We start from the raw sequence: 19,568 nt of genomic DNA on the forward strand, positions 1-19,568 counted from the left end.
TTTCTTTGCATACTTGTCTTGTAATGCCATGAAATTGCCTTAACATGTATCTAGCATTTAGACCACTATGCTTACTTGTTTTGGCTTGGCTTTGTGAAGCTTTTATGAATGTTTTAGTGTTCTTGAGGACTGTTTTTGGTTGCTTGGGTCATCCATGTTTTGCTTTGTATAGCTACCATGTAATCTCCCTTGTAGGCCTTGAGTGTTGGACCCTCTAGCATGCTCTATTTGCATTATTTTAGTGGTTTGAAACCACTTGTCATGTCATTTCAGTCCTTATGGCATGCTTGTATGCTTGCATTTGATGCTCCTTTAATACTTTAAGAGGTTGGTGTCTTATGCTCCATGTTTAGCCCCTTTTGCATGCCTTTAGAATTAGGCCATTTAGATGCCATCTAGGTGTGTCTTTGACCTTGTTTTGGCATGATTTGGGGCTGTTTTGTTTCACTTTGGTCATTTGCTTCATGTGTCACATGACCATAGTTTAAGTCCTTGGGCTTGGTTCCGTGCCTTGCATGCTTGTTAGCTTAGGTTGTGTGCCTAGTATACATTGCTTGCGCCCATACTTATGTTGCATATTTAGCTCACATGCTTAGGTTGCATTTGGCATGCATGCCTTGCCTTTTGATTAACCATGATTGAGGTTGGGCCCCTTGTTTGTTTGTATGCATTTCATTGTAATATTGAATTGCATGCTTTGGCTTCTTGGGCCATCACGCATTGAAATGCGCGATTGGTGGTCCGAGGGTCGAGGACCATCCTCCTTTCAGTCACGAACATGATAAGGAGGGTGTTGGTGCAAACATTGCTTTGAAAACACTTTGCCATGCCTTCTCTGTCCTCTGCTGCTGTCAAAACAGGTTTATGCAGGAATCTTTGGCTAGCCGACCATCTATACTGCCGACCGACCAAATATTTGTGGCCGAGAGCTCCATAATTGGTCGATGACCAACTTCCTTTGGCCGGTGGTGATCCCCCTTGGTCGGTGGTGTTCCAAAGTGTCCATGGAGTGTACCTTGGGACTTGTGCAATTTTCAGAGGAGCAGAGCAGGGAAAACATAGGCAGCTTGTGCATGGAGACGGATTTCTGAGCAAACCCGAGCACGCATGCATCGGACCCTCTTCCCGAGGCTGTTTATTGCTTTCTACTAGTTTGGTGGTCTGTAATAAATAATTAGTTTGTAGGTTAATTAATTTGTATATTCTTTTGGTTCCTCCGAGAGAGGGCGAATTTGTAATAAGTGTGGGTGCGTGTGTGCATGTCTTCCAACCTCCACTTCTTTCTCCCTTTTACTTACCTGCTTTCGATGGTTAGTATTAGGACATATTTAAATTAGCATACCTTATGTTATGCATGCGTGCATTCATACATTTGTCTTGCATGCACCGGGCTCGGCGCATCATGCTAACTCCATTGTATTTCAATTCCAAATTGAATACGTGTTTTCTGTCGCATTTCACATGCCATGTTTAGGATAGCCGAGCCTATCTAGATTGTATCTTTGCATGTGTTGCATTAGCCATTTTAAACATGAACTAGGATCATGCATATGATTACTAACTAGTTTCTGTTTTAGCTTGGAGTACTCGGTAAGCATTTATGTTTTAGCATCCTTGCATGAGTGTGAGTGTTGCCATGATAACATGCTTACCATGCGGCTATATGCTTACGTGATATTACTGCCTGAATGCCTGTGGGTGAAAGTTGGATTGCTTGAGTTGGAACAACTCATTGAAATTCGTGTTTTAGCCTACTCGTGAGTAGCAAATTTCAAACCATTTTCCAAACAAACGGATATGCAATGCTCTGTTGCAAATTAGGCGATCTAGTCTATACTTATTTTGCTGCGCGCATCACATAGTAATTCTAGTCTAATTAACCAGAATAAGAATGCATAACGTTTTCAAAATTAGATATCATGGTTAGTAGAGGCCGATCTTCGGATCGGGCGAGAGGGGGTGCTCATAGCTAACCTTCCCCGATCGTACCCAAGTTCCCAAGCCGAGGCAACTTTCGTGATGACGGACACGTGGCCTTAGGCAAACGAGTCAAGGTTTCCTAAATTCCTCCATAAACAATATTTAGGTGGCGACTCTGCATCTGGCAAAGCAGTCCATGTTTGGCACTTCTTTACAAAAATCTATTTTCCAAAACTATTTGTCGAATTTGGACTCTTTGGTGATTTATCAATCTCACATTGCACATTGTGAGATTAGATTAAGAACCGACGCAAATCGAGTCCGAGCTGTAGCATGAGGCCCAAGGGCGCGTCTACAAATCCCTAGGCAGCCAGAGCAGTCTGTCTCCTCCGCACCATGAGAAGTAATTAGTCAATCGTCTAGAGGAGGTCGTCAGCATACGCCCCAGGTACGTGCAAAAGAAAGAGCATTTGAGAATAGTGAACATAAATAGCAGGGTACAGTGAACAGAAATAGCAGAGGACAACAAAAGTAAGGTGCAGTGGGTAGAAGTATAAAGGAATGTATACCTGTTCAATGTCGAGAGTGATCACCAGTCTGCGATCCCTCTCCTCGATATGCTCAAGGGGAATATGCTCAATCACCCCATTCAATCGCATGTATACGACCTTCGTGGAAATTGCAGAAATCCTAGAAATAGGGGCGACAGCCTCAGGAAGTACGTGAGCTACGGCAACAGGGGCACCTCCAGCAGCAGTGGCGGCAGTCTCGGGAAACGCGTGGGCTACACCCCAGTAAAAGGTACCATCACCCGGTCCCGTAAGATTGCAGTGACATCACCGATCACATGGTGTCAATAACCGTCCTCTCCCTACATCAAGAGGTCGATCATAGGCCCTTTGTGAAAATCATCAGCAATCCTCATACCGGGAGGACGAGGAGGAGGAGAAGGATGTGGGATGTCGGGATTAGCTACACCTCATGTCTGACTTATAAACCTCTCTCCCAAGTAATATGCTCGGCCAAAAAGACCCTTGAACAAAATCTGCATGGTGGAGGCCTCTTATGTAGCAGCATAAATCACCCTCGAAGCATGGGAGATGCCCGCCTAGGAATGCCAGTCAACCTGTGAACAGAATATGCAAAGCAAGGCAAAGCGGTACAGAAATAGTGCAGTATGGAACAATCATATGAATGATAGTGCAGAGTGCGATAATAGCATGGAAATAGTAAAATGAAAAGACTAGATTTTGTTACCTGATCTGCAGTGATGGTGTCAAAGAAATGGCGGAAGTAGGGGAAGTCTCGGTCTATGCGGCGACGCCGCTCAAATTAGGAGTTGTAGTACCAGAAGCGGGGTACTGAGAACTTAATCAGCCTCACTGGGACGAGAGCTAGGGAGGTGAAATATGTGTAAACCCATAGCTGTAAGAAAATAGATAAACAGTTATAAATAGAGTAGATAAGATAAGCAAGAAGTGGAAACTGAAACTGAAAAGAAGAAGATAAGATAAGTAAGAAATGGAAAGTGAAACTAAAAAGAAGAAGTGTAAGATATACCTCCCAGACTCTCCAATAGCAGCCAAGTAAGTCCGCCTTGCGGCGGGATGCGGAGCTCATGTAGCATTATAAGGTGGCTAGGCCAGTACCACCCTAGTTATACTCTTTCTCCCGCCGAAGATGCACCAGTGCCCCTATGAGATATAGCCCCATGGTATTTTCCCTGTTCACAAACAGGGTAGTACCAAGGAGATACAAAAGAAATCTATGAGCGTATTAGGCGACCTCATCTAGAGTAGCTGGCTGAAAGTCGGAGAAGTGATCAAAGAACAAACTGTACCTCACCATCCCATGGCTAGCAGTGTCTGGGGTCGCTCCAAGGAGGTGAATCTGTGCGGTCCTCCACTATGCCATGTCAGGATCAAAGGGGATCAGGCCACCAACTTTGATCCGCTGGCTGGTGAGCATCGAAAAGTCATACGGGGTCAAAGTCATCTCTGGTGGCTCGAGATTTCCGAAGCTCAAGCAAGGAGTCTTGCAAAACAGGGTCCACTCGAGCTTAAAATCTACTACTCAAGCCACCGTGTAAATCTCTGTAAAACTTCTAGGAGCTAAATTTTCACGCTCGAGCGAGAATTTCTCCGCTCGAGCGGACCAGTCGAATTCTGGGTTTTCCAGCAAGTTGTTTATGCTTCAAAACACAACCCCAAAGGCTCCAAAGTTTGCAAATCAATGCCAAATCATAGAAAAACATTGTGTACCATAAGAACTTGGATAATTTGAGACCAATTGTCTAAAATCATGGTTCATTTCCAAAATCATTCCAAATTCTCCTTATCAATTTCAAAACTCATGCATTCAAACCTCTTACAAACTTCATATTTTCATGAATCATGCATGCATGTTAATTTTTGACACCAATTCCATTTCAAATCGTACAAATGATGCTTATAATCATGAAGCTCAAGAAAATTATGCATGCATGTATGATTTGATGCCATACTCTTCAGGTTCCAACAATCATCTTCTAAATACAAACGGGAGTCCTTAGAATTAAGTTTCATACCATGATAATTCTTACATGCATGTGTATATTGAATTCAAATTCACCATATATAACTTAAACCTTGTTCTTGATTACCAATTCTCTTTGAATTCATATAATTAGAAACTCAAACTCATGAATTTGAGTTCAATTACTCACCTCAAAGCTTCAACGCTTCCAATTATGGCTAATTCTTGAGCCTAGGTTCCAAATTCCCAAGCTCTTAGTTCAAATCTCCAATTTTGTGCACCCCATCTCCCTACAATCGTCTCTCTCTCTCTCTAGAGTGTATTTCCAACCAAGTTATGGAAATGAGCTCAAGAGAAAGTGTGTATGAGAGTATCTAAGCTCTTATATGAGCTTGCCTAACCAAACTTGATTAAGGCAAATTAATTATGCCTAATTCAACTAGTTTAATCTAATTATTTTGATCCAAATCAATTTTCAATTAAATTTCACTGTAGGCTCTAAAAATCATGCTAAGCACAAAAATACAATCAATTTCGGTTTCTATCGCCTTTATGGCCTTTAATTAAATTTTATAGCAGAAAATCAAATAGATTTTCCTCCGATGAACAAATAAAAGTTCAAAAACACATATAATCATATAAATGGCACTCAAAATCATATTAAGCACATAATTACGATCATAAGTAAGATTAAGTAACATAACACGGGGCAGGGTTATCACAATCTTTCCTCCTCTTGTGTGCGACACTTTAGGAGTGCTCTCCTCGATTAAAAACAGCAGGTGCGCCTGTTTGTTCACACCATTTTTCCTCCTTTCGCATGGATGCATCAGGATTGTTCTCCACGGTTAAAAATAGTAGGTGCGCTTGTTTGTTCATACCATCTTTCCTCATTTCATGTGCAACACGTAAGGAGTGCTTTCATCGGTTAAAAACAGTGGGTGTGCCTATGCGTTCACACCAATCTTTTCTCCTTTCGCGTGCGACACGTCAGGATTGTTCTCCTCAGTTAAAAATAACAGGTGCGCCTGTTTGTTCACACAATCTTTCCTTCCTTCACATACAACGCGTCAAGATTGTTCCCCTCGATTAAAAACAGTAGGTGCGCCTGTTTATTCATACCATCTTTCCTCCTTTTATGTGCGACATGTCAGGATTGCTTTTCTCAATTAAAAAGAGCAGGTGCACCTGATTGTTTACACCAACTTTCCTCATTTCACGTGCAACGCGTCAGGATTGCTTTTCTTCGTTAAAAATAATAGGTGCGCCTGTTTGTTCACACAAACTTTCCTCCTTTCATGTACGACGCGTTAGGAGTTCTTTCCTCGATTCAAAATGGAAGGCGTGCTTATTTGTTTACACCAATCTCTCCTCTTTTCGCATGCGACACGTCAAGATTGTTTTTCTCGGTTGAAAGCATCAGGTACGCCTAGTGCTCATACCGCCCTTGTAGCTTTTCACCCTTCCTACGTGGGACGTAGTTAGGGTTGCCTTTTCTTACATCCTTTCTATGTGGGACATGGCTTGGTTCGCACTCTCTTTGTCTCCGTGATTTGTTTATTCACCTTTTTCCGTGTGAGACGCAACTTCAGTTGTTTTGCTTTCGTTTAGACATTGCATACCTATAGAGATTCTAGTTTTGACTCGACCTTTGCTGTATTCCGAACTCGGGTTTTGTGGTTTGATATTGTTATTTTTTTCTGTTTCTCTCCTTTTCTTTTTTGAGTTTGAGTATTAGAGTCTCTTGGGCATGTCTGGAATAGGTTGGTTGCTAGTCGGTCAAATTATTGTTGTCCAGAAATTAACTTCTTGGCTCGAGCGAACTTTGTGAGCTCCCAGTACTTTTGTAGGTCTGCAGAGATGGTGGAAGGGTAGCATTCTTTGCTCGAACAAGGCTTCTTGCGCTCGAGTGACGGTGTATGTCTGTAAAACTTCTGGGAGTATGGATTCTGCGCTCGAGAGACATTTCTTATGCTCAAGAGAAGCCACTTATTGTGTCTGGTCGCTCGAGCGATAACTCATGCACTCGAGCGTCGCGTATATCAATTCGTAGTTGCTTCTTTTTATATCACTTTTTGATATCTTTTCATTCAAAAATCGTAGACCAGCTCCTTCTCTCTCTAAAATCTAACTTCTCTCTACAAATCCACTAGGATCTAAGGATCTCTCTACCCTACTCCCTTTGATAAAAAGGTGGAGCATCTCATGGGCTACCATTACATCCAAATAGAGTTTGGTTTCGACATCTTTGAAGTTTCTCCACTCCTCCTTTGGGGTTCTACACTTGAGGTAGGGAGTTTTTATGCTTTCGTATGGCTTTTAACTTAGTTGTTTGGTCATTGTGTAACAATGGTGAGCTTTTGGTGCATTATAGACAAACCAAGGATTTGGGTGTGAAATAAAAAAATAAAAAAATAAAAAAAAGGTTGTTTTCATGTTTATGTTGTGAAAATGGTTGTGGGCTTGAATATGAGGTTGTATGGTGGCAAAATGGTTGATTTTGGCATTTTGAGTTGATAGTTAGGAAAGAGGGAAGTTTACCCTAAATTTGATTCAAATATTTATTTTGTTTAAATAAATGGAATTGACATTGTAAGTGTGAAATTAAATGGATGTTGATATAAATGGTGGAGCTAGATGTGTATTATTAACTCATACCAATAGAAATTTAGATGATTTATTTGTTTCGAGATTGAATATCTATTTAGAAATATCTGTATTGGGCTATCGATGGAGGATAGACATGATTGTTGTAGAAATTGCATGAGAATTAGGTAAATTGAAACTAATCTCTTGTTTGTTGTCATTGAATATGACTAAGTTTAAATACATTGTATATGTATGATTATTTGGGTGGAGAAAGGGGATGTACTCCATTGTTTGGGAAGAGATATGGAATGGACTCCATTGAAATTAAGTCGGCTTGTGTATCCAGGGTGAAAGTCTCGAAATCGCGTGTATACATGGGTGCCGATCTTGCGGATGAAATTTTCGTAAAATGACAAATTTAAGGGCTTATGTGATAGTTGTGTTGATTTGAGAACCACTGAGTTGTAGTCTTAGTTGGGCTGTTTGAAAGATACTGAAACTGGCTCATGAGTTAGATTTAATGAATTAACTTAAAGGGAATGGAAGGAAAACGGAGTGAGATATGAAATTTGGTATTTTATGACCTTCTAGGATATGAATGTTTCGTTATAAGCATTGTATATGCATATTGCACTTATATCTTTGTTAAGATTCATATACTGTGTTAGACTATTTCTACTGGGCTTTGGCTCACCCTATTTGGGAAAACCATTTTCAGGTGTTGGTGAAATGCGTCCGCCAAGGCAATAGCTTGGAGGGACATTTGGGAGCAAGAGCTTCTTTCTTTTGTTGTATTCTTTGTATAGCCGAGGGCTTTAACTGTATTAAGCTAGGCTCACTTTTGTTATAACTAAGCAACAACTTGGAAAGATGTAAGCCTATAGGCATATGATTACCTATTTAGTTTTCAGTTCCCTGATCATTGTAACACATGCTATAGATTCAGGATGAATAGTTTGTGAATATATATCGCATGTGTTATCTTTTGTATACAAACTCTGATGAATGAATGCACTTTATTTATGTTATTCTTCTGTTTATGGGTTGTATTTATTGCATTACTTTAGGGGTGTTACAACTTGGTATCAGAGCATACCGGCTTTGAATACTTTGGGTACGTGAGAAGTGGTTATTACCACAATGGGCTTGTCTCGCTTAGCTAAGACGTTAGTATGTATTGTATGATCATGTGATAGTAGGTTTATATGACTACATGGGTATGGGATCTAATTTCTAGTATATTGGTCGAGTCCACGGGTTCCTAGGAGTCCTGTTAGAAAGGCACTTGATCACTGTCATTTCTAATTGGAACTCTGGTAGCGCCGCAGGACGGTCCTTATCTGGAAATGAAATTCATAGGTGTTTATGTGGATACGTGCTTATATGGAGTTGATTACTTTTGTCTATCGTATTAGGACGCGAGTGAGTTAGCTTCGGTACATTTGTGAATGTGCTAATCTCTTTTGTTACCTTCATTACGATGTTAGGATGTGGTCGTGGTGGTAGGCGTGATAGGACTAGGTGGCAAGAGATGCCAATACCAGATGACATTCCGACACAGGAGGAGGAAGTTGGTCAAGACAATGTGACTAAACCAGTGGGTCAGCAAGCCATGGGCACTTTAGCCCATGAAATAGCCGGGGCATTGTGGGAATCCATAGGCATTCTCAGGGCAGAGAATCAAGTCCTAGCCCAAGTGGCCAAGGTAGGGCCATCTTTTCTGAAGCGGAATTTTCCAGTCAAATCAGGATGAGTTTTTGGGTGATACTAAAGAGCCACTAAAGGCAGACAAGTGGCTAAAGAAAATGGTGAAGACGTTCGAGATGCTTGGCATTGAGGACGACCAATTGAGAGAGAAATTGCATGAGAATTAGGCGAATTGAAACTAATTTTTCATCCATTTGCATTGAGCGCTGTTACATATTTAACACATTGAAAATGTATACTGTTTTGAGAAAAATAGGTGAATACCTTGGTGAATCTGGGTAGGGAGTGTAGTTGTGATATTATGTTGGCCTGTGTGTCCTTGGTGAAAGTCCAAAAACAAGCGCGGATAGGTGCCGAGCCTTCCGGTTAATACAGGTAAAAATGGCAATTGGTAGTGCTTGTAGCCTACTTGTAGACACGTCCTAGAGATTCCCAGTGTTGTATCCACTGCCCTATTTTCTATTGTAAAGGAAATGATTTCATGAATTGTGATATAAACCTAGCATTGCATGGTTTTTAGAAAGAGATATAAAATGTTTTGGCTTGACCATTGCATATGCATTCACCTTATAACTCTGTTAAGATTCATACACTTTGTTAGAGTATCTTTACTGGGCTTTAGCTCACTCTATGTGGAAAACCATTTTTGGGTGCTGATGATATGCTTCCACCAAGGCCGTAGCTTGGGAGGATTTGGAGCCGCAAACCTCTTGTTTTGTTGTTGTTGTAATTATCTTGTACAAGCCTAGGGCCTTATTTGTATTGAGTTTAAAATCACTTTTGTTGTAACCAAGTATCATCTTGGAAAGTTGTAGCCATTAGAGCATTTATTTATCTATTTAACTTTTATTTCATATCATTGACTTGTGGCACATGCTATAGATTCAGGGTTAGGAATTATGAATGTGTAATTGCATGTGTTACCTTTTGTACAACTGGAATCATATGAATTGAAGGATATTATATTCAGAACTGTGTTGTTATTTAATAAATATTGTGAGATGATTTTATTGTTATATTTTGCGTGCATTACAACTTGGTATTTGAGCTACTGGGTTTGAACACTTTGGGATTGTGGGAAGTGGTTATTACCACAATGAGTTTCTTGCTAGATGATTTTCGGAATAAACCTGATATGCTATGTGATAACATGCTTATGTGAGATTTATTTTCTAAAATATTGATTGGGTTTATGAGTTTCTAAAAATCTTGTTAGAAGAGCACTTGATCACTTCTATTTTTAATCGGAACTCTGGCAGCGTCATAGTATGATCATTCTCTAAAAAGGAAATTCGTATGTGTTTATGTGACTACGTGCTTATGTGGAGTGAATTAATTATTGTCCACCACATTAGGACGCGAGTGAGTTAGCTTCAGTATATTTGTAAATGTGCTAATTTCTTGTGTTGCCATCATTAGGATGTCAGGACGTGGACGTGGTGTTGGTAGATGTGGCAGGCCTAGACCGCAAGAGGTGCCGTTACCAGATGATATTTTAATACAGGTGGAAGGGGTTAGTCAGGCCAATGTGGCTGAGCCAGTTGGTTAGCGGGCCATAGGTGCCTTGGCCCTGTGAAATGGCCGGAGCTTTACGGAAATCCATGGACATACTCAAAGTTAAGAATCAAGTCTAGGTCTACGTAGCTGAGGCAATGTCGTCTTTTCTGAAAAGGGAGTTCTTTTGGTCTAATTCGGATAAGTTTTGGGGGGATCCGAAGGAGCCACTGAAGGCAGATAAGTGGTTAGAGTAGATGGTGAAGACATTCAAGATGTTTGGCATCAAGGATGATGGGCTGAGAATGACGTTAGCATCCTTCCAGCTGAAGAGAGATGTGGATCAATGGTTGTAGTACGTGCGTGGGCCCATTGAGGTGACTTGGTAGGCCTTTGTCAACGCTTTCTTGTACAAACTGCTAAGGAGAAGTTGAGAGAGCAGTTTCTGAAGCTTAAGTAGCTTAACACATTGGTGGCTGAGTTTGAGGCTTCCTTTACCAGTTTATCAAGGTCTACACCTAAGCTTGTAGCAATGAAGGAACGCTGTTGTTTGGAGTTTGAGAACAGGTTGAGGACTGGACTCCTTTTCAATGTGGCCACGTCCATGATTAGGGATTACGATCGTCTTGTGGAGGCGGCGACTCACTTAGAGGCCGTAATTCAGACTGAGAATGAGAGGATGAGGGGCTCCAGACAGAGGAGTCAAGAGGTTCAGAGGGGAGACTCAGGACAACAAGAGGTAGAGGGGTTCCACCCCACAGTAGTCCCAAGGACCACAGTCTAGGTCTACTTTCCCACTACCAAGTTCAGGTTCTAGAAGAGGTGGTCAGAAAGGAATCACTTACTTTAAATGTGGTCAGCTGGGCCATAAGTCTGTAGTTTGCCCACAGAGGGGTGGAGGGCAACAGTCTGCGTCGTCTTTAGCTCGTTCTCAGAGCTAGAATCAGGAGAGAGGGCAGCCACCTACCTGGTATCAGTGTGGGCAGTTGGGGCATTTGATGAAGTTTTTTCCTTAGACAGGTAGCACATTTGGTGTGTCTAGTTCAAGGCAGACACAAAGCCATCAGCCTACACCGTCAGTTTAGGCCTTAAAAGCCAATCAAGGAGCCTCTTCAGCTCAATTCGTGTATCAGACTTATGCTCCGAGGGGTGAGCAGGTGGAGCAGAGACCTATGGGGCATATGTATGTTGTTACTATGCCAGATTTGTTACCAGCACCTTCGATAGTGACAGGTAACTTCTTCTTGTGTAATTCTATTGCCAATTTGTTGATTGATACTGGTGCATCACATTGTTTCATTTCGTCTACATTCGCATCAGCATCAGTATTGGGGTTAGAAGTGGCTCAGTTAGCATCTTTACTTAGGGTAGATTCACCTGTCGGTGGTGAGGTTATGTTGGACTAGGGGTGTCGGGGATTTGAAATAGAGGTTACCAGTCACCGACTTTCTTTTGCTTTTGTGTTGATTAACATGTCAAATTTTGATGTTATTTTTGGCGTGGATTGGTTTCCATCCTATCGGGCCATTATAGACCGTTATCGTCAGAGAGTTACGGTGTGCACCTCTAGTGGTGATTGTTTTTATTTCCTAGGGGACCGAGTTGATAGAGCCTTGTTACCACTGTGTAATCCGCGTGGTCAGGGCGAGCTTAGTCTTCTTCTTGCTACATTCTTGGGTATTGAGAGTGATGTGGTCCGAGTAGAGTTGCCAAGGATAGTTTGTGAATACCCGAACGTCTTTCCTCGAGGATCTCACTAGTTTGCCACCTCATCGTGAGATTGAGTTCTTTATTGATTTAGTACCTGGCATGACACCAATTTCCATGGCATCGTATAGATTTGCACCCGTCGAGTTGAGTGAGTTCAAGATTTAACTCCAAGAATTACTAGATAAGGGCTTTATTCGCCCAAGTACTTCGCCTTAGGGAGCACCGGCTCTCTTTGCCAAGAAGAAGGATGGCAGATTGCAACTTTGTATTGATTACCGAAAGTTGAACCGGGTAATTGTTAAGAACAAGTACCCATTGCCTCTTATAGATGACTTGTTTGACGAGTTGAAGGGGTTTTGTTGCTTTTCTAAGATAGACTTGAGATTGGGTTATCACCAGTTGAGAGTAAAGGAGGAGAATATCTAGAAGATGGCATTCCATATGCAGCAGGACCATTATGAGTTCCTAGTGATGCCTTTTGGGTTAACCAATGCACCAGCCTTGTTTATAGATTTGATGAATCGGATCTTTCATGAGTTTCTAGACCGTTTTGTAGTTGTCTTTATTGATGACATTTTGATTTACTCATCCTCTGAGGAGGAACACGAGGAACACTTGCGGATTGTACCTGAATGACTTAGAGCCCACAGATTGTATGCTAAGTTCTGGAAGTGTGAGTTCTGGTTGAAGGAGGTGAAATTCTTAGGCCATGTGGTATTCGGGGAAAGGGTGACTATACATTCCTCTATGATAGAGGCAGTACAAGATTGGAAACAACTTAAGAATGCCTTTGAGATCCAGAGTTTCTTGGGGTTAGTCGGGTATTACTATCGTTTTGTCAAAGATTTCTCTAGATTGGCTTGACTTTTAACTAGACTGACGAGGAAGGGAATTAAGTTTGTATGGAGTGAGACTTGTAAGAAATCGTTTCAAGAACTTAATGTTAGACTTTCCACTATTCCAGTGTTGATTATTCCAGAGAGGGTGATTTTTGCCTTGAAAATCTGGAGACATTATCTTTATGGCGAGAGATTTAAGGTCTTTTCTAATCACAACAGTTTGAAGTATCTGTTTTTACAGAAATATTTGAATCTGAGGCAGAGAAGGTAGATGGAGTTTATGGAGAATTACGACTTTGAGTTGTATTATCATTCGGGAAAGGCCAATGTAGTGGCCAATGCCTTGAGTAGAAAATCCATTAGTAGTGTAACTTCCATCTTGGCGAGTCTATTGAGTCAACAGCTTTATTTACTATAGTTGCACAACCTACACATGTGAGTCGAGTTATGGAAACACAACAGGGTGATCATGAGGTAGAATCTATCGGGGAGAAGATATCTAGAGGGAAGGTAGAGAACGGATTGAACATGTATTTTGACTCTAGTGTTAGATATCTTGACTGTCTTTTTCATGCCAGAGTCTTGTAGAAAGGAGATACTCCAAGAGTTTCACCATTTGCGCCTTGCGGTACACCCAGAAGGCACAAAGATGTACCACAACCTTAGTCGCCAGTTTTGGTGAAGAGGAATAAAGATAGACATAGCCCTATTTGTTTCGAGGTGCCTTACTTATCAACAAGTGAAGGCCAAGAATCAGAGGCCAACGGGTTTGTTGCAACCCTTGCCTATAGCCGAGTAGCAGTAGGAGCATGTCATGATGGATTTTGTTATGGGTCTTTTAAGGACTCAATGGGGTAATGATGTCGTGTGGGTGATAGTTGATCAGTTAACCAAGTCTACACACTTTGTACCTATGCGCACGAATGACTTGATAGATTACCTTGCTGACATTTATGTTAGGGACATAATGCAACATCACGGGGTCCCTGTAACTATTGTTTTGGATAGAGATCAGCATTTCACAGCTTGATTGTAGCAAAGCATTCAGAATGCTTTGGGTACTAGATTGACATTTAGTACCGCTTATCATCCTCAAACTGACGGGAAGTTAGAGTGTACCATTAAGATCCTAGAAGATATGCTTCGGGGTTGTGTTCTTGACTTTAAGGGGTCAAAAGAGAGGCACTTGCCTCTAATGGACTTTGCCTACAACAATAGCTTCTAGGCGAGTATTGGTATGGCACCGTTTGAGGCCTTGTATGGCCGACCGTGTAGATCTCCTGTGTGTTGGGCCGAGGTGGGTGACGCATCTATGTTAGGTCCTGAGTTACTTCGGGAAACAATGGAGAAGGTTGCACTTATCCGTAAGAGGTTGGTTTCGATTCAGAGTCATCAGAAAAGCTATGTTGACCGTAGGAGGAGACCGTTATCATTTGAGGTAAGAGATTACGTCTTCTTGAAAATATTACCTAGACGGGGTTTGATGAGGTTTGAGAAGAGTGGGAAGTAGTCTCCTAGATTTATTGGGCCTTTTGAGATCTTAAAATGCATTGGGGAGGTAACTTATCGCTTGGCCTTGTCGCCACAGCTTTCAGGGGTTCATGACATATTTTATATCTATATGCTCCGGAAGTATGAGCCGAATTCATCACATGTGTTGGATTGGACCAAGTTAAAGGTAGATGAGAATGCCTCATATGAAGAGAGACCGGATAGAGTTATAGATACTCGAGACCAAGCCTTGCGAGGCAAGACAATTCGATTGGTAAAGGTGTTGTGGAGACACCATGGTGTTGAGGAGGCGACTTGGGAACGTGAGACAAAATTCCATAAGAGATATCCAGACCTTTTTGCGAATGTTTGAGTCTTGTAATGGAAATCTTGTTATGTTGATTAAATGTAAAACATTGCATATATTTTGGAAAAAGTGAATTGTAGTCGTGGTTATGAGTTGTTATAATTGATTTAAACACAGTGGTCATTGTGTTGATTTTATAATTTCAGGGATGAGATTCCTTAAGGGGGAGGGTATAGCGATTTTGGTTTAAACCCGACCCATTCATTGTTTTGGATCTAGGATTTCTTGTCTTATTGGTTGTTCATGTCTTCTTCTATCTTATTCCTTGTTGAGATTGGTTATTGGAATGTCTTGGTGGTGTTTGAAACAGGTTGGGAGTTAGTTTTTCAAAACTGTTGCTGCCCAGATTTTGGCTTATTTGTTTGAGCGAATTGCGCTCAAGCGAACTTTAAGAACTTCCAGCACTTTTGTAGGTCTACAAAAACTCTGGGAGTATGGCATTCTTCGCTTGAGCGGTGTTTCTTGCGCTCGAGTGGTCCTTCTTATGCTTGAGTAGTCTTTTGGAACTCTCAGTACTTTTGCAGGCCTACAAAAGTACTGGGAAGGCAGTGTTCTTCGCTCAAGCAGTACTTTATTCGCTTGAGTGGTCTCTCTTTTTGTGTCTGGTCACTCAAGCGGTGTTTTGGTCACTAGAGCGGTCTACCCGTATATCAGTTCGTAAAAGTCACTTTTTGAGTCACTTTTTCATATATCTCTCTTTAAACATTTCAAAATCTAAAATTTAGACCCTCTCTCTCTAAAACTGATCTTCAACTTCCAAATACACTCAATCTATTGATCTCTACACCCTAGTCCCTTTAATAAAAAGGTAGAGGTGTAACACCCCGAAATAATTATAATGATCCAACCCAAGACAACTAATACGAGGTAACATAAATGAAACGATAAGCTTCGATTAATTAGAGTTAATAAACAAAAGGTGATACATGCGATATATATTCATAAATAGCTTATTCTGAATCTACAACATGTGTTACAGGTAATAAAAAGAAACGAAGGCTAAACAGATATTCATATGTCTTAAAGCTTACATCTTTCCACTTCTTGGTTACAACAAAATGAGTCTAGCTCAACACAATTAAAGCCCTTGGCTACACAAGATAAATACAACAAAAGAGAAGCTCTTGCTCCAAATCCCTCCAAGCTACTGTCTTGGCAGAGGTATATCACCAACACTTGAAAATGGTTTTTCCCAAATAGGGTGAGCCAAAACTCAATAGAAACAATCTAACACAATGTATGAATCTTAACAAAGATATAAGTATAATATGCATATCTAATGCCCATGATAAAATCATATATAACCCTTTCAGAAAACCATGCCAAGGCGAGCTTTATATCTCAATTCATCAGTCATTCACTATTTTATTCAATTAACCAAACTGAGGGTATAACTCAATGGGTGTCTAACCAGCACAACCATTATACAAACACTTTCATTTGCCATTTTATGGATATTTCATCTGCAGGAATCGGCACCCATGTATATGTGCGGTATTCGGAACTTTCACTCTGAACACACAGGTCAACTTAATTCAATGGAGCCCATCCATTTTCTTCTCCCAAACATGTAATACATCCTCTTTTTTCTCCCAAACATCATACATTTACAATGTATCAAAGACATAGTCATATTCAATGACAATGAATAAGAGATTAGTTTCAATTCACTTAATTCTCATGTAATTTCTACAACAATCATAGCTATCCTCCACCGATAGCCCAAAATAGATATTTCTAAACAGATATACAATCTCCAAGACAGATAAATTATCCAAATTTCCATAGGCGAGCGGTAATACATATCCAACTCCATCATTTATATAAACATCCATCCAATTTCATATTCTCAATACCAATTTCATTTATTTATACAAAATAACTATTTGAGATATTTTAGGAAAAACTTCCCTTTTCTTCCAAAATCCATCCCGAGTATCAAAATCATCAAATCTATCACAACACAACCTCACATCTACTCTCATAACCATTTTTAATACATACATTTGAAAACCCCTCTTTTGATTTTAAACCAAAATCCTAGGCTTATTCAAAATCATCCCAAATTCCAATATTCTTTACACATCAACAAATAACTAAGTTTAAACTCATAGAAGAGTGTAGAAAGTCCTTACCTTGAAGCTAAAGATCAAGGAAGCATTGGAGGAACTTCAAAGACTCCGAAACCAAGTTTTTTTCTAACGAAAATAGAGCTCTTGAGGTGCTCTACCTTTTTCCCAAAGACACTAAGGTTGAGAACCCACCAAATCTAGGTGAAAATGTAGAGAGAGAGAGAGAGTGAGTTTGAGAGAGAGAGAGAGAGAGAGAGAGAGAGAGAGAGACTCTAGATCTAGGGTTTTGAGAGAAAAAGATGTGAAAAAGTGATGTAGAAAGGTGTTGCTGCGAACTGATATATGTACAGTCCGCTCAAGCACAAGAAGTGACGCTCGAGTGCAAAATGTACACTCCCAGTAGTTTTGCAGACAATAGACCAATGCTCAAGCGCAAGTAAGGCCGCTCGAGCTGAGGCCGCTTGAGCAAAAAAAACACCGCTTGAGCATAGAATACACTCTCCTAGTAGTTTTGTAGAATTGTAAAAGCACTGAGAGTTCACAACTCTCACTCGAGCGCAAAAAGTGCCGCTCGAGTGGAGGAGTAAAATTCTAGGCAACAAAAGTTTAAAAACCAAGCAACCAACCTGTTCCAAACGCAACTATTACAATCTAATAACCAAACTCAAGGAAGTATGAAGGGGAAAAAGACATGAACAACACTACAAAACCACGAAACTCGAGTCCAAGATATAAAAGGGTCGAGTTAAAACCAGAATCGCTATCATCTCCTCCCTTAAGGAATTTCGTTTCTGAAATTTTAAATCAAGTTTTAAAACTATGTTTAAACCAGTTACAACAATGATAATCAATCAATTTCATCACCATGACGATTCTTCGATCATTCATTCTCATCAACTTGATACACAAGTCTCAACATTGAAAGTACAATCCACATTTTCCCAAAGCATATACAATGTTTACATTTAATCTGTGTTTTCAAAACATATACAATATATACAATGTTTCCATATTTTCAAAACATATACAATGTTTTCATATTTCATTAACATAATCAAGATTTCAATACATGCTCAAATATTAACAAATAAGTTCGGATACTTCTCACGGACTTCCAACTCACATTCCCAAGTTGCTTCCTCAACCTCATGATGTTTCCATAATACTTTAACCAAGGGAATTGTCTTGCCTCGCAAGACTTGGTCCCAAGTATCCAAGACTCTCACCGGTCTCTTCTCATACGAGGCATCATCATCTACCTCTAAGTCAATCCAATCCAACACATACGATGGATCCAGCACATACTTCCGAAGCATATGAAACACATAATGAACCCCAAAAAGCTATGGCGACAAAACCAAATGATAAGCTACCTCTCCAATCAGCTCAAGGATCTCAAAAGGCCAAATGAATCAAGGGGACACCTTTCTACTCTTTCCAAACCTCATCAATCCCCTCCTAGGTGATAACTTCAAGAAGACATGGTCTCTTACCTCAAAAGACAAAGGTCTCCTTCTACGGTCGGCATAACGTTTCTAGCGACTCGGGCCAGTTGCCAACCTCTTAAGAATAAGTGCAACTTTCTCTATCGTTTCCCAGACTAACTCTGAACCCAACATAGGTGCATCACCCACCTCAGCCCAATACACAGGGGATCTACACAGTCGACCATAGAAGGCCTCAAACAGTGCCATGCCAATACTCGATCGGAAGCTATTGTTATAGGCAAACTCCACTAAGGGCGAGTGTCTCTCCCACGACCCCTTAAAGTCAAGAACATAACCCTGAAACATATCCTCAAGGATCTTAATAATACGCTCAGACTACCCGTCAATTTAAGGATGATACGCAGTACTAAAAGTCAATCTCGTGCCAAAGGCACTCTGTAGGCTCTGCCATAACTGAGCCGTTAAACAAGGATCTCTATCTGAGACAATCGTCATAGGGACCCTGTGCAACCTCATTATGTTCTTAATATAGAGGTCGGCAAGATGATCTATCGAGTCACTCACACGCATAGGTATAAAGTGCGCCGAATTGGCCAACTGATCAACTACCACCCAAATTGCATCACTACCCCGTTGAGTCCTCAGAAAGCCTGCAACAAAATCCATCATGGCATACTTCCACTTACACTCGGTTATAGGCAAGGGTAACAACAGTGCCTTTGATGTTCAATCTTTACTTGTTGACAAGTAAGGCACCTCGACACAAACACAGCCACATCCTTTTTCATTTCCCTCCACTAAAACTGGCGGCCAAGGTCGTGACACATCTTTGTGCCTCTCGGATGCACCGCAAGGCGTGAATGGTGAAACTCTTAGAATACTTCCTCTCAGCAAGACTCCGGCATAAAGAGACAGTCAAGGTATCTAATACTTGAGTCAGAGTACACGTTCAAGCCTCTCTCCACCTTCTCATTGGAGATCTTCTCCTAGAGGGATTCTACCTCAAGGTCACCCCTCTGTGCTTCTATCACTCGGTTCACAAGTGTAGGCTATGCAACTCCTGAAAACAAGGTTGCCAACTCAATGGACTCGCCAAGATGCAAGTCAAACTCACTGATAGCACCCAACATTTTCCATTCCCGGATGTCAATACAAGCTACACTGCTAATAGATTTCCTACTCAATACGTCGGCCATAACATTGGCCTTCCTCGGATGATAATGTAACTCAAAGTTATAATCCTCTATGAACTCCATCCACCTCCTCTGCCTTAGATTCAAGTCTTTTTGTATAAACAGATATTTCAGACTCTTGTGATCAGAAAAAATTTCAAACTTCTCACCATACAAATAATGCCTCCAAATCTTTTGAGGTAAGGATAACAGTCGCTAACTCTAGGTCATGAGTAGGGTAGTTC

This window comes from Camellia sinensis, chromosome 13 (assembly GCF_055761805.1).
Source record: "Camellia sinensis isolate YWXY chromosome 13, ASM5576180v1, whole genome shotgun sequence".
In the NCBI taxonomy this organism is placed as follows: Eukaryota; Viridiplantae; Streptophyta; class Magnoliopsida; order Ericales; family Theaceae; genus Camellia; species Camellia sinensis.